At 36.8% G+C, this 15841-nt stretch overlaps 1 long non-coding RNA gene across 1 annotated transcript in view; it reads left to right on the top strand.

Moving 5' to 3' along the window:
• Nucleotides 1–5554: 5554 nt before the first annotated feature.
• LOC118826179 overlaps nucleotides 5555–15841 on the top strand; it is a 33319-nt gene continuing 23032 nt past the window's right edge. The window contains exons 1-3 of the long non-coding RNA XR_005008726.1: nucleotides 5555–6363; nucleotides 8770–8810; nucleotides 10643–10683. This is a non-coding gene — a long non-coding RNA (uncharacterized LOC118826179). The remainder of the gene's footprint in view (nucleotides 6364–8769; nucleotides 8811–10642; nucleotides 10684–15841) is intronic.

Here is a 15841-nt window from a genome sequence, read left to right as displayed (position 1 = left end):
AGCCTCAGGCTCACAAAAAAAGCTGCCAACAGCAAGCAACACCTGGGACCCTCGTTTCAGCCAGGGGTCTTACATGTAAATATTCACATGAGAAACTGGGAAAGTAAACAGTAAAACACATGAAGAAATTTTTTACCATGAATCACATCAAGACTGTTATTTGCTCATAGTGAGTGTAGTAGATTATCAGATAGAGCTGACAGATTGAAAAGTAGTTCATTTTGAGAAAATGGGGGACAGTGAAATAACTGTGATAAATAAAAACTGACTAATGAAGGGATTTACACACACACACACACACATACACACGCAAAAATGTGTATGATAAATGCTGTCCCCACCTGTAGCAGACACCCTCTTGGTAAATTTCCACAAATGGAATTTGGAACATTAGCATATGGAAATTTGTGCTATCAAACATTTACTTTTCCACACTAGATTTAATATTATTTTAACATGATATGTCTGGACAACCACATGTTCAAATAACCACAGCTGCTCGTATTCTCTCTCTATTTTAATTGAATTAAGTATCTCTGTGGTTTCTTCTTTCAGTCTGTGTTCATGTGCTAAGGCTATATCCCTGTGTGCACACTGTTGAAGATGAAAGCAAAAAGGTAGCCTAAAGTCAATCATTATAAATAATGTTTTTGTTATAAAATACTGTTTATACTATTGCTTGGCAGAATACTTGATGGTTATTATTTACTGAGAGATGTGCATTCATATTGCCCAGTATGCCCAGCTAATCAACATTTTATATTCAATATTTAATCAATAGTCAATGTATCAATAGTCAATCCATTGCTTTCCAGTTTGCAATAGTCCAGAGTTGCAACTAGACCTAGACTGCGAGACTAGATAATCACTGTCTTATTTTAAAATTATGTGCTTCTATGAGGAGTGAGCCATCAGACCCCTATACTTCCTGGATTGGTTTGATCTCCACATAGGCTGTGGCTGCAAAGCGCGAGTTTCATGCACTGGCATATGAACACATGTTCATGCGTGGCCTGGTTATCTTTTCTGAGCTATATATTCCTGGTTATATTCTTCTGGCCTCTCTTCTACACTCTCAGAAAAAAGGTACGAAACTGTCACTGGGGCAGTACCCCTTTTGTCACTTAGGTGGTTCCCTCAAGGGTACATCACAGTACCTTTAGTCAGGGAACATAATTGTACCATAATTCATTGAAATTATATTTTCTAAGTTATATTGACTCCATACACCCCGTCTCGTCTCCAGGCTTTTTGGTATATTTTTCTGTTTTAAAACATTAGGTTATGAAAAGCTACAAATACAAACTTTGCACCTGTGTTGACTTCTTTAAGTCAAAATTGGTTCTTTAAGTTACAAAATTGGACCTTAAAACTACTGTTGTACCTTTAAGGGTAATTTTTCATTGTTTGTACTTTGATGAATTAAAAATGTACCTGCACAGTCACTTTATGTATTTATATAGAGCTAGGCCTTTAAAAGTCATAAATATCAAAATGTAGTTAAAATGTGAGGGAAAAACACCTCTATGAAAATTTTAACTTCTATTAGTGTCCCTATGGGATTCTAGTAGTTTGTTAGTGCTAATCTGATGGTGATTTACATTAAACATTTTTGACCATATGTCATATTCTGTGAATATTACTCAAAAAGGTGTACAGTTCAAGCATCAGAAAACAGACACTTTTAACTTTTAAACATAAAATACATGAACCATTGTCTTGTTTCAGAGAATACTACTACAAGTCTAAAAGTTTACAGTGAAGATATTTTTATTTTAAAATTAATTCATTCAAGTTTGCAGGCTCTGCCACATTGCCAATATCATGGCATTGTTTATACTCACTAGTCACTAGTCACTCAATACTAAAAAAATGAATAAAACTGTTATTTTCATTGAAAACACTGGTAAAATAGGAATTCAATAATTTCCTATTTATTAAACTTGTACTTGTAGGCATAATATAAACAGCATTAAAAAGAACAAGTCAAGTGGCACTTTCAGACACTTTTACAGTCAGCTGATACAGATCTTGATCACTGAACTCATTATTAATCTCAAACCAGCTTAAATCCTTGTACATGTCTCAAGTGCAGTGCCATGAGATTTACATTCACAGCTATGAGCCCTCAGTGAAGGAAAAACAGAATATGACTCTAAAGGGTAAATTATGAGAATTGACAGTTATGGTAGCCACTACTAACTGAACCCCCATTTAAGGGGCTCAGAAGCAATCAGACAAACTATCATAATCAGAAATTTAACTGTCATTTTTAATACTTTAATACTGACCCATCATGATAGTACTTGCAAATGGACAGCTGAGCATAATGAAGCATTACTCTAGGTGAAACAGACTATTTCAAATGCACCAGTTCTAAAGTACTACAATCCAGAGGAAGAGCTGACTGTCTATTGTGACGCTTCAAACACAGGACTAGGCGCTGCACTCATTCAAGGGTGTCAATGGACCAGCTCCACAGGATTCATTCTGCTACAAAGGAAGACAAACTGTTGCAAATGTCCACGAAAACCATTCTAAAGGGATGGCCAAGGTCAAAAGCCGATGTACCCCCTTGAAATAATGTATTACTATGCATTCCAGGAGGAGTTAAGCTATCAAGTTGGAATTGTCTTTAGGGGTAAACATGTGGTTATTCCTCACACACTCAGAGGGAAGATCACTCAATCACTCAATCATTTGAGTGTTGAAGGCTGCCTTAGGAGGGCCAGGGAATGTGTGTACTGGCAACGTATGAATGACCAAGTCAAGTCATACATATTGAAATGCAGCATCTGTCGGTCAGTCAACAACAGGCAGTGGAAGGAAACATTCCCCCACATGAAATACCAAGCAGACCATGGGCAAAGATATGCTCTGATTTGTTTACATATGATGGTAAGGATTACCTTATCACAATGGACTTTTTTGGAAGCAGACTATCTTCCAAACACAAAGTCCAGTATTGTTATTAGAAAGCTAAAAGCCCATTTTGCCCAAGGTATTCCTGACACTTTCAGACAGTGGTCTTCAATTTATATCCCAGGAATTTAGAAAATTTAACTAACTCTGGGACTTCAGTCATAAGACCTCATTGCCGGGCTATCCGCAGAGCAATGGCAAGGCAGAATTGGTTGTGTAAACAGTCAAGAGGCACATGCACACACAAAAGCTGCAAGACAGGACCCCTACCTGGCATTGTTGGACCATCACAATACACCAACACTAGGGTTGCAAAAAAGCCCAGCTCAGAGGCTGCTTAGATGTCACACAAGAACACTTTTACCCACAAAAATCAGCTTACTACAACCAGAAGTCTAAATGTACTCCAGGAACTTAAACACAATCAGCAACACCAAAGACTCTACTACAGTAGATCTCCCAGAGATCTGAACATGCTACAGCAGGGCGTCTGTGTGAGAATACAACCAGTTGAACCTCACACCTTCTGGAGAAAGGGCAGGGTTGTGGAGGCAGTGAGAGTACCCGAGTGTACAATCCCAAACAGTCGGTGGTCCCCAGTCATAGGCAGACTGTTGGATCTGACCCACCTGATTGGGTCTCAGATAGAAACATAAACACTGATGACAAAAAAAGGATGTGGCAAGAGGAACCTTTGTTATATGTGTTTGCTGCAACACAGGCCAAGAGAGCTGATGCACTTGCGAAACTGCACGTTAGAACACCAAATGTGATTAAAAGGAAGCAAGTTTAAAGCTTTAACCATCCATTCTGAAGAGCTTTTATAGAGCGGACAGAACAGAATGAAACACATTTTATCAGCACCACTTACCGTATAGATGCACTTTGTAGTTCTACAATTACAGATTGTAGTTTAGCTATTTCTCTGTATACTTTGTTAAGCCCTTTTACCCTGTTCTTCAACGGTCAAGACTATTTGATTCGATTACGATTCAGAGGGCTGCGATGCGATTATAAAATGATTATCGATGCATCTTGATGCATCTTTTTTTCCATACAGGATGTGTGACAACCTGGTACTTTTAAAGCAAAATATTTGTAATGATCCATAGTAAATTTACTTTCAATATCTTTAATTAATAAAACAAATGGAAGCGATGAGGCAAGTCAACTGGAAGGCTCTCTTTCTCTTGTTTGGAGCACATGAGACACAGGCTGCCACTCATCTGTGATAAAATGCGCAGTTATGGTGACATAAGATTCTGTGGCAATGGATGTCCATGCATAATGTGTTACAGCTATCCTACCCATTTTCTTCAGTGATTCCATAACTTCGGTTTTGGTCTTGTTGTAGAGAGTGGGGGGGATCACTGTGTCAGTAAAATATCTTTGAGACGGGCTGCTGTATCTCAGCTCCAAAGTGGACAACATAGCGCGAAAGCCCTGGTTCTCAACGACTGAGTATGGATGCAAATCCTTGGCAATAAAAGTTGCGATAACATTTGTAATTTGCTTCAGATTTGGACGGAAGCTTTGACATCGCTTTCCCTTCAACTCCATAGAAGCCAAAGTGCTTACATATGCTAGCTCAGGCGTCAGCAACATACGGCTCTTTTACTCCACTGCAGAACTATATTTTTAGATAAAAACAAAATAATCCTCCTTTGCAGTAAAATAAAGCTGTCCTGATCGGTCTAACATTGTTTCAACAATAGATGGTCTTAAATGCTGCTAATTCACCACCCTATAACCCTGAAGGCCGGCATGCAGACTGCAGGGCACATAGCAACGCGATCTCGTCTAGCTAGTAACGTTAGCTAACGAAACGGCAAAGAGAAAGATTTAAGATGAACATTTGGAGACGAAAGGACTTACATTTATAAGCACTGCAGTTGGTTTCCTGATTCATTAAATCTGCAACGAGAAACTGTCAAACACTAAAAAGCTGTGAAGCTGAAATCAGCTTCTCTTTCTAATTTTCCTGTTCCATCCGGAATTTTGGCGTCTCAGGCAGAATTTAAGGTGGAACAGGAAAATTTGAACAAAAAGCTGGCGAATGAGAAGCGACTTCAGCCTCAAACGTTGAGAGGCATTTTACAAAAAACTGATCTACATTTGAGGAAAAGTTTCCTGTTGGAGATGGGAGGAAAGCGGCTACAGCTAAAGCATAAAGCAGAGCAAAGTAAGTCTGCGTTTTCATTTATATTTTTGAACCTATACTAGGACATTAGCACATACTGAGACATATTGGACATTAAATGTTTAGGTACTCAAGGTGGTTTGATTTTTTTTGAGAAACAAAATGGCTCTTCTTAACATTTGGTTTGTTGACTCCTGACCTAACCTTGCTTTTAATGTAGAGGGCACCGGTTGGATTTCTCGCTCATCCATTTATGTTTTTGTGATGTGCTGCCACAGAGCGTCCAGGCGCTGCACTTCCGCACTTCTAAGTTCCGCCTTTTGCGTTCCGTCAACATTGCATTATAAATTAAAATTTGATTTTTGACATTTGTGAATCGATTCAGAAATGTCCACGTCCGCATTGCAATTCATCTAAGAATCCATTTTGCCCCCTATGATTTGGGTGGTGGATCATTCTTACTACTACAGTGATACTGATGTGGTGGTAGTGTGTTAGTGTGTGTTGTGCTGGTATGAGTCGATCAGACACAGCAATGTTGTGGCACACAATTACTAAAGAGAAAATTTTAGATGAATGGTCAACTACATTTAAAGCAACTATGTTTGCTTTTAAAGGGGATTAATGCAAACAAATCTTGAAGTAAATCATGGCTATCTACATTAAGGTTTCATGACATTTGTATAATCATTATGACAGATATTTATATAGAAAAACATATAAATTTCTTTCTTACAATGCAGTGTTAAATGCTGTACATTTCATTTTCAATAAGTTTATATGTAATACAAGGTCTACTTGTACACATTCTTGACTAATGTATTTGTATTCAACATTTTCTTATTCTAAATGTATAAAAATGGACCCTAAGAATGATGCTATTCTTAGATCATTTTAAAATAATATTTGTAAATATGTTTCTGTACCCGTGGTGTTAGTAGTGGTTGGCATTAAATATTTCTTCCATTTCTTCCATATAAACTGTCTGCTGACCATTGGAAGACACCTGGAAATAAAGGCTGTGACATGACTACTGATCTCTTTGTATGGATACCTGAGACAATACTGGCCCCTGACTACTTAACTAATGTCCTCTTTTAGCAGTTATGATGTAAAAATGCTTCCTCTGATCAGTTTCTCATACTTCTTCCTCATAGCTTCTCATGGGGTTTTTTACATTTGAAAGCCAAACCAATGCTGCATCATACAGAGTGACACTCTACTGACATGTTTTAAGATGTTTTCTTCCTCCTTCTGAACAATACAAACACTACTCAGAAGGAAAGGTGGATTGCTTGCAGGTTAGTGTACCTCTCTTTCTTGCTTTTGTACTCTTCTAAATATGTAACTGTAGTCAGAATGAATTAACCTCACTTAATAAAATCTAAATAATCTAATCTTTCAGGGCGTTAAATTGTTTTTAAAAATATAACTTTTATTACTACTACTACTGTTTCCTTTGTCCCTTTCTCTGATCCCACCTTAACCTCACTCTTTCTGGTTGTTCTCTGCCGAAGCTTCACACACGGGTGCATCGATGTTTGGAGATGCACTCATATTTTTGTAATAGGAGGGCATCTTTATACACTTAGAAGCAGACATGACTGGTGGTTGGCCAGTACAGAGATGAACAAGATTTCTGAGAACAAAATGCAGAGTATCATTTTGATTGCCAAAAAAATGCACTTGCAGGTCAGGACGCTCTGCTCTGACATACAGACATAAGATCATTACTTTAATAAACTTGGTATGCTTGTAGAACAGCTTTGTACAGAAAACATTTTCTTTACAATTCTCTTCTTGCAGACATCAGTTCCTCATTACTTAGTAAACTTCATACAGTTCAAAACTCTGCTGCTCGTCTCCTCACTTACACCTGGTCACATCACCACATTGCACCTGTTCTCCAAAACCTCCACTGGCTTCCCATAAACTACTGTATGCAGTTTAAGATCCTTCTTCTCACTTACAAAGCTCTCAACAATCTTGCTCCTTCCTATCTCTCTGACCTTCTCCAATCCTACAAGCCCAATTTCCTTTCAACTACTACTACTACTACTACTACAACTAATAATAATAATAATAATAATAATAATGAGAAGAAGAACAAAATGCATTTTCACCCTAGAAATTCTTAATAACAGGATGGACAGGATCTCAACAGATTGATATAATCAGATTGATATAAAGCAAAGGGACATATAGCCAAGTACAATACGCATCAGACCAATTTTGTTATCTGGTCAGTTTATATTGCCAGTCATACTTCACCATTCAAAGCACACCTGCTTGATTAAGATCTCTGAATTAGTCTTTCAAGTTCTTACTTTACTTTTACTGGTACAGTTGGTTTGATTTTGAGATTTTCTGCACTGTTCTAAAAATAATGAATTAAGCTCACTTAAAAGAGAAAACTGCACAGACTTCCACAGTAAACCCACCCCCCCCCACCTCCACCAATCTAATGGAACTGATTTAACAAGCTATTATTATGTTATTATGGGTTTCACTACATTTTTCACTAGATCTGGATGCTTTGTAGTCTGTCACACCATGAATAGATACATATTTATGATGCCTCTTCACCACTAAAAGAACGTTAGACTTTCCTCCACAATTATTAGTAGGCTTAAGAAGAGAAACAAAGTATGCAGAGAAACAGACTACAAAGTGCAAAGATCTGATAAAATGGACAGTAAGTGTAGCTACAGGGAGGTGTTCCTAATAAAATGCTCGGTGAGTGCATCAGATTTATATAGAAACTGATTTAGATGTTTAAACTGTTTTGCTAATATGTATTAAACCAATGTTTGCTGTTGTCATTAGCACAATGAACAAAACCAGCATTAGGGTTAGACCAGCATTCTGGCCTGTTTGCTCAGATGCTTATCACACTGAGCTATACTGATTATTGAATGTAGCACAAACAGACTCTTACAGCTAACTGGTAACTTCCCTGATGACAGACTGATGATGGTTGACCGTCTCACTTTGTTTAATTAGGGTGGCCAAGCTTCACCCAAGGATGGAAGTGCCCACACCCTGGCTACCTCTAGCATACGCCTTAGCTGAACACTGCGCTGAATGAATATAGAAACTTATAATTCTAAACTGATGTATTGTTAACAAACAATTATATAAAGATTAAGTTGCTATGTATAGGTCACTGTTACAGTCTTACTGATATTTATTTACTTGATATGATGGTCACGTGATCATGAGGTGTGCATAAAGACTTAATGCGATCTGACATAGAAAAAACTGTCTAACAGGTAAAGTATAACTTTCAGAGAAAAAAGCTGGTGACTGACAGGGAACGCAGTGAGATATTATTGTGTACGTTGCAGTGAACAACACGTTTTCACAGCAGCAATCACCACTTTTTAGTTAAAACTGTTAATATGTGGCTTGTTGAGCCAGTGCAGGCTTTATACATGGAAAAAATGAGATTCACTTTAAAGAATGAGTGAGTTTAGTATCATTTGTCAACCTCTAGCTGAATATCTGGACGTAAAGCTAAATGCTTTAAAAACTGATCCCCTGATCAGTTTTTCATATGTCTTCCTCATACCTTCTCATGGGGCTTTTTAAATTCGAAAGTAGCACTGATGGTAAATAATACCTGAGGTTTACTGAAACTGCTTGCGTTGAGAGATAGTGAGTGACACCCTACTGATGTGTTTTTAAATGTTTTCTTCCTCCTTAAGATTACAAACACTACTCTGAGGGAAAGGCAGATTGCTCGCAGGTTAGTGTACCTCTCTTTCTTGCTTTTGCTTTCTACTAAATAATCTAAATAATAATCTAATAATCTAAATAATCAAATCTTTCAGGGGGTAAAATTAATTTTAAAAACACTAGTACTACTAATAATAATTATAATAATAATGAGAAGAAGAAGAACAACAACAAGAAAACACATTTTCACACTTACTGGCAACCCTAGAAATTCTTAAGAACAAAATCTAATTGACAGGATGGATAGGTATAATCATTATCCATTACAGGAGTAGTGTTGTTACTAAAGCAAATGGACACACAGCCAAGTATAAGAAAGAAAATAATGTGTCAGACCAATTTTGTTATCTGGTCAGTTTATATTCCCATTCAAACTTCACTATTCAAAGCACAGCTGCTAGTTTAGGATCTCTGAAGTAGTCATCCTTTTAAATGCTCAAAAAGTCATCCTAGGTTAAATGTTTCCTATGATCAGTTTCTCATACGTCTTCCTCATACCTTCTCATGGGGCTTTTTTAAATATGAAAGCCATACCAACGGTGCATTTCATACTTCCGCAGCCTTTCTCAGTGCCTCAGCTGCTGGAACTGGCTTCACAAGCTGATTTTAACTATGGGTTTCACTACATTTTTCATGTGATCTAGATGCTTTGTAGTCTGTCACACCATGAATGGATACATATTTATGATGTCTCTTTACCACTGTAACTAAAAGAGACGTTACAGTTTTCCTCACAATTATTTGTAGACTTGAGAAGAGAAACAAAGTATGCAGAGAGAAGGATGGACTACAAAGTGTAAAGAACTGATAAAATGGACACTGAGTGTAGATTCAATGAGGTGTTCCTAATAAAATGCTTGGTGAATGTATATAGACTAGATTTATAGTATATTTATATAGAAATTGATTTAGATGTTTCAAACAGTTTTTCCTGCCTTTATAAGCACAAGCACAAAACCAACATTAGGGTTAGACTAGAGCTCTGGCCTGTCTGCTCAGATGTTTATCACACTGAGCTATACTGATTATTGAATGCAGCATAATCAGACTGTTATAGCTGACTGGTAATTTTCCTGATGACAAATTGATAATGGTTGACTGTCTCACTTTGTTTAACTGGGGTGGCCAAGCTTCACCCAAGGATGGCAGTGCCCACCCCTGCGCACTCCTTGCCTATGCCTCTGCTGAACACAGCACTGAATGAAGATAGAACCTTATTATTCTAAGCTGATGTATTGTTAACAAAGTACTACATAAAGATTAAGTTGCCATTTATAGGACCCTGTTATAGTGTTACTTTTATTTATATATTTACTTACCTACTTACTTACTTACTTATTACTTACTTATTTGTTTGATATGACGATGACGTGAAGTGTGTATAAAGACAATCTCACATGGAAAAGATGGTCCAGCAGGTAAAGTATAACTATCAGAAAAAAGCTGGTGACTGACAGGGAACACAGTGAGATATTATTGCTTACATTTAAGTGAACAAGATATTTTCAGTTACACTCACCACTTCTTAGTTATAACTGTTAATCTGTGGCTAGGTGAGCTAGTGCAGACATCATACATGGAAAAAATGAGTTTCACATTAAAAAATGAGTGAATTTAGTAGAATTTTTCAACCTTTAGCTGAAAATCTGAACGTAAAGCTAAACGCTTCCGTTGATCAGTTTCACATACGTCTTCCTTGTACCTTCTAATTGGGCCTTTTTAAATTTGAAAGCCAAACCAATGGTGTATCAGACTTGGGGTTCACTGAAACTGCTTGCCTTGAGTGTTACTGAGTGACACTCTACTGATGTGTTTTAAAATGTTTTCTTCCTCCTTCTAAAGAATACAACCATTACTCTGAGGGAAAGGCGGACTCCAAGCAGGTTAGTGTAGCTCTCTTTCTTACTTTTGCTTTGTACTAAACATATAACTCTAGTCAGAATTAATTAACCTGGCTTAGTAAACTCTAAAAAATCTAATCCTTCAGGGGTAAAATTGTTTTTAAAAATACCACAACTACTTCTACTACGACTACTACTACTACTACTACTACTAATAATAATAATAATAATAATAATAATAATGAGAAGAAGAAGAAAACACATTTTCACACTTAATGACAACCCTAGAAATCCTTAAGAACAAAATCTAATTGATAGGATGGACAGGATCTCAACAGACTGCTGCAATCTTTATCAGACAGGAATAGTGCTGTTTTTAAAGCAAAGGGACACATAGCCAAGTATGACAAAAAAAAAAAAAGCATCAGACCAATTTTGTTATCTGGTTAGTTTATCTTCACTGTCGTACTTCACTATTCAAAGCACAGCTGCTTGTTTAGGATCTCTGAAAAAGTCACATTAGTTCTTACTTTACTTTTACTGGTACATTTGGTTTGATTTTAAGATTTTCTGCATTGTTCTAAAAATAATGAATTAACCCCACTTTAAAGAGATAATCATGTAGACTTCCACAGTGCCCCCCCACCCCACCATCTGCTGGAATTCATTTAACAAGCTTTGTAGTCTGTTCGCTCCATGGCTGGATACATATTTATGATGTTTCTCTTTACAACTGTAATTAAAAAGGCATGTTAGAATTTCCTTCACAATTATTAGTAGACTTGAAAAGAGAATCATACTGTTAAAATATCTTCATCAACTTGATCTTACACTAAAACTATGAGAGGAATCAGTGAGGAAAAATCATAAATATTATAGCATTCATAACTATTAAAGAAGGCACAGTGGATACACAAGTTGTTTTGCCTCATTAAAGGACTGTAGTTGGCCACAGCTACACAATAAGAGTCCCTGTCAGACTAACCCAGTAAATAAATACTAGATAACACATTAACCTAAAACTAACCTGAATAACATTTCACAAACATGCTACAATATTATTTCTATGATAATATCATGTGGCATGCAGCTCAAATGTCCTTATTCATCAACCAATGGAAAATTAGAGTATAAAGAATTGTTTATTACACAGATCAGACAATTTTCATAAACAAATACTTTATATAAAGCTTCATATTTTATAAAAGCTTTATACTTAAACATACAAAATACACAAAACACACAGACAAAATACTCACACACAGACACACAAGACACAATACAAAATCTCAAAACTAAGAATCTGGAGTTTCCTGAAACTTTGAATGGAACCTGATTCCATGGTCTGATGAGACAATAACAGTGACCTTTGGAGGTGTTTTTCCATATTCTAGAGTTAGGATTAATCAGAAAATTACCCAGCCCCCAATGTAAAGTATGGATAGGACATTGTGGAAACTCAGAAACTCTCACATTCATCCAAGGGTTAGCTCTTTTATACCCACGTTATGTTCCAGACATTTCCTTGGAAAAATGTGACCAAGCTCTATTCTTATTCTAGGTGCAACTATAAATGCTACTCAATTAATTACTATTACTGTAAGGTATTTCTGATGTCCAGTAACTTCCCAGTATTAAAGGACATCATCACACTGTCAAATGTTTTTTTTTCATCCAATTTCCAGCCTTTTAAATAAACATTCAGAACAGAAATCATGACATTTTGCAATAGTTTTAGAGCTAGTGAACTGTTTTATTCCAGGCATTCCTTCAAGCTGGTTCAGCTTAGTGGTGCATGGCTATAGTGGCACTGCATTTACCACAAGCTTGGTGTTGCAACTATAATTTGGTAAGGAACAATGTTTTCTGTGAAATTTATATATGCCAATTAGTCAATATTAGTCAATATCCTACCTTGAGCTGTTAAAGACAAAAAACAAAAGACTATCAAAGAGCTACTATAAATACATCAAAACTTTGATGAAAACAAGGTATGATTAAATAAAACTAGTGTGTTCAAAACAATTCTAGTTGAATTCTAATTTCAAGAAAGATTTAAAGTTTGGACTCACACTTATGTGAGAATAGGTTTTATTTCAACAGTGTTGTACTTTACTACCATATTTTTGTATTAAAATATTCATCAATCTCAGCAATAGAAACTTAGTTAGCATTACATGCATTGCAGTCTCACTGTATTTATTAAAAGAAGATGCCAAGATGATTATCCAAGAACAGTAGTATCTGACTGTTTTTCTGTGTTGAACACCTCCTTACATTTCCACTTTGATGCTCAAAAAAGTTCTAATATGAGGCTTCCTTTTCTTCATTATCATGTACACATACAGACATCTGCTCTCTCTACACAGGCAAGTGTAGCCACTAGAGTCAACCATACAGGTCAGGGCTCTGTGTGGGCCAGTCAACTTCCATACCAAATTCACCCAACCATCCCTTAATCGACCTTGCTTTGTGTACTGGGCCACAATCATCCTGGAACAGAAAAGGGCCTTCCCCAAACTGTTCCCACAAAGTTGGAAGCATACAATTGTCCAAAATGTATGGTATGCTGAAGCATTAAGATTTCCCATTCTACTGCCAGTGTTTGTCTATCGAGACTGCAAGGCTATTTGCTTAATTTTATCCATCTGTTAGTAATAGGTGTGGCTGAAATCAATACTTTTGTCCATATAGTGTATGTCACACACAAGGACATATGCCTTTGGATGAAAATTTTAGGTTTAATGAAGTAAATAAATCTGCTAGACCTACTAAACTAGCTATTTCTAACAAACTAGACTACAATATTAATCTTTTTAATCCGGGGTTAAATAAAAAGATGGCAGTGTTTTACATTATAACAGGTAGCCTGTTTAGTTTTCCTTTTTTTCTAAGTGAACAACTTTTTGTTTTACAGTTTACTTTATTTTTAAACACCCTTTATAACCTTGAACATTGGAAAAGTGGAGCTGGCTCAGTCCAGTCTGCCACAGTCAAGGAGTATAAAATAAGCTGACTGTATGCAGACTGGACTGCTAATGTTCTTGCATTTTCAGACACAACATCTAGAGTTTAATTAGAATAGTGCAATAAAGAAAAAACACTGAGTGTCAGCTCTGCACACAGAATCACCTTGCTGATGAGAGAGGTCAACAGAGAATGGCCAGACTTGTTCGAGCAGACAGAAAAGCTATGGTAACTCAGATAAGAGAAGCATCTCAGAATGCACAACATGCCGATCCTTGAGGAGGATGGTGAAGAAGACCATGTCATGTTCCACTTCTGTCATCCAAGAACAAAAAGCTAAGGCTGCAGTGGACACAGGCTCAGCAAAAACTGGACAGCTGAAGACTGGAAAAACATAGCCTGGTCTCAATTTCTGCTGAGGCACACAGATAGTAGGTTAAGAATTCAGTGCCATCAGCATGAATCCCTGGAAACAATTTGCCTTGTGTCAACAGTCCAGGCTGGTAGAGATGGCATAATAGTGTGAGGAATGTGCAACCCTTCATGGCTACAATTCACCCATCTCCTAATGGCTAATTTCAGCCATAATAATGCACCATGTCACAAAAGCAAAAGTTCTTATACACACACACACACACACACACACCACTTATCGAAAAGTAAAATATATCTCTGACAAAAACATACAGGATAGTCTATACCAAGGGTGACCATTCTGAAGGAGGGCACAGTAACAAGACTGGGTTGCCTGCATAACCACATACAGTATTTCCCTAATGCATAATGAGTGATGGGGAATTACTTATTAGTTTAATTATACAGCATCCAAATATCTGCTTGAAACGTTTTGAAGAGTATATGTCCTTATGACTGGTAGAGGCAAACCAGGGCTGGACTGCACAGCTGACTGGATAAAGTCTAATAGGCCACTCCAATCAATTTGCTTCCAGTTTATCACAAGCAGTGGTCCTTTAACAAAGTTGTCAGATATTTCCTCTGAATGTAATTAAAGCATTATGGGAATCCGTTCTGTAACACCCTTTTAGTTGAGTGTCACAAATTGCCACAAACTACTCAAACACTGAAAACTGGTTATCCACTTGACCAAATTAGGCCTTGAAAATAGAGTGAGTAGGCTGACTATTACTGATAACTGATTAGACCAGGGGTGTCCAATCTTATCCACAAAGGGCCATTGTGGCTGCAGGTTTTCATTCCAACAGAGCAGGAGATCACATGATCATTTGTTTGATGGCTGAGCCATTGTTTAAACTAGTGAAATCAGGTGAGCTCCTGCTTGTTTGGAATGAAAACTTGCAGCCACAGTGGCCCTTTGCGGAAAAGATTGGTCTAATCCAGCAGTGTCCATTCATAAACAGTTTTAAAACTGTGACTGATATTAAATACAAAAATATTGTATGTAAAATTATGTAAAATATATTTATGATTGTGTATGAATGTAAATTCTCAATTTTTTAAAACAAGAAAATACAAAACTGCAGTTTATCATAGGCAGATGTAAAAAAAAAAAAGTGAGACTTTCTGGTGCACTGGGGGACCCTCATAATTGCTATATTTGAATCTTTTGTGTTTTGGGTTTTTTTGTGAGTTTTGTGACAAACCTCCAAAAGGTAAATGTGTTAAAACTATTCAATATAGTTAAACATACTGGCTACATGCCACTGAAAGGTGGGCTTCCTCTCTGGCAAAGAACTGTAGCTGAGACTTCCTATCTCTGAGGCTCTCCAAAGCTGTCTTTTTTAATAGTGGTGAACATTACAATATACAGGCCTTGAAATGATTTGTTTGATTAATAAATAATAAATAACCATACCATGCCACTATGACTTTAAAGTGCCCCACTTGTTAGCATGTTCAGTAAAAGTGGGACAGTACTTAAAACCCACTTGATCAAATAACTGTATATTTTGAACTACATTGTTTTTCATTACTCAAACAATCAGCTTTTACAAATACAAGAGAAGATGTTTACCCTTTATACATCCTTAAGTATTCTGATTTGTCAATCCACTAACCAATTTTGGATTGTGATCGTGCTCACAACAGTGATGCCAAGTCAATGAAAACAAATGTTAAATGACCAGCAGCCTTGTGCTCCCACTTCACTTCATGTCTCACATGTTTGCCCTAGTACAGTTCAATGTTTGATACAAAAGCCAACATCTTACTTGGAGAATGGGATTTACATACTTCTTATGGTAAAGACCTATGG

The sequence above is a fragment of the Colossoma macropomum genome, unplaced genomic scaffold, assembly GCF_904425465.1.
Source record: "Colossoma macropomum unplaced genomic scaffold, Colossoma_macropomum, whole genome shotgun sequence".
Lineage (NCBI taxonomy): Eukaryota > Metazoa > Chordata > Actinopteri > Characiformes > Serrasalmidae > Colossoma > Colossoma macropomum.
Note: the sequence above shows the minus strand (reverse complement) of the source record. Positions and strands in the feature narration are given on the sequence as shown.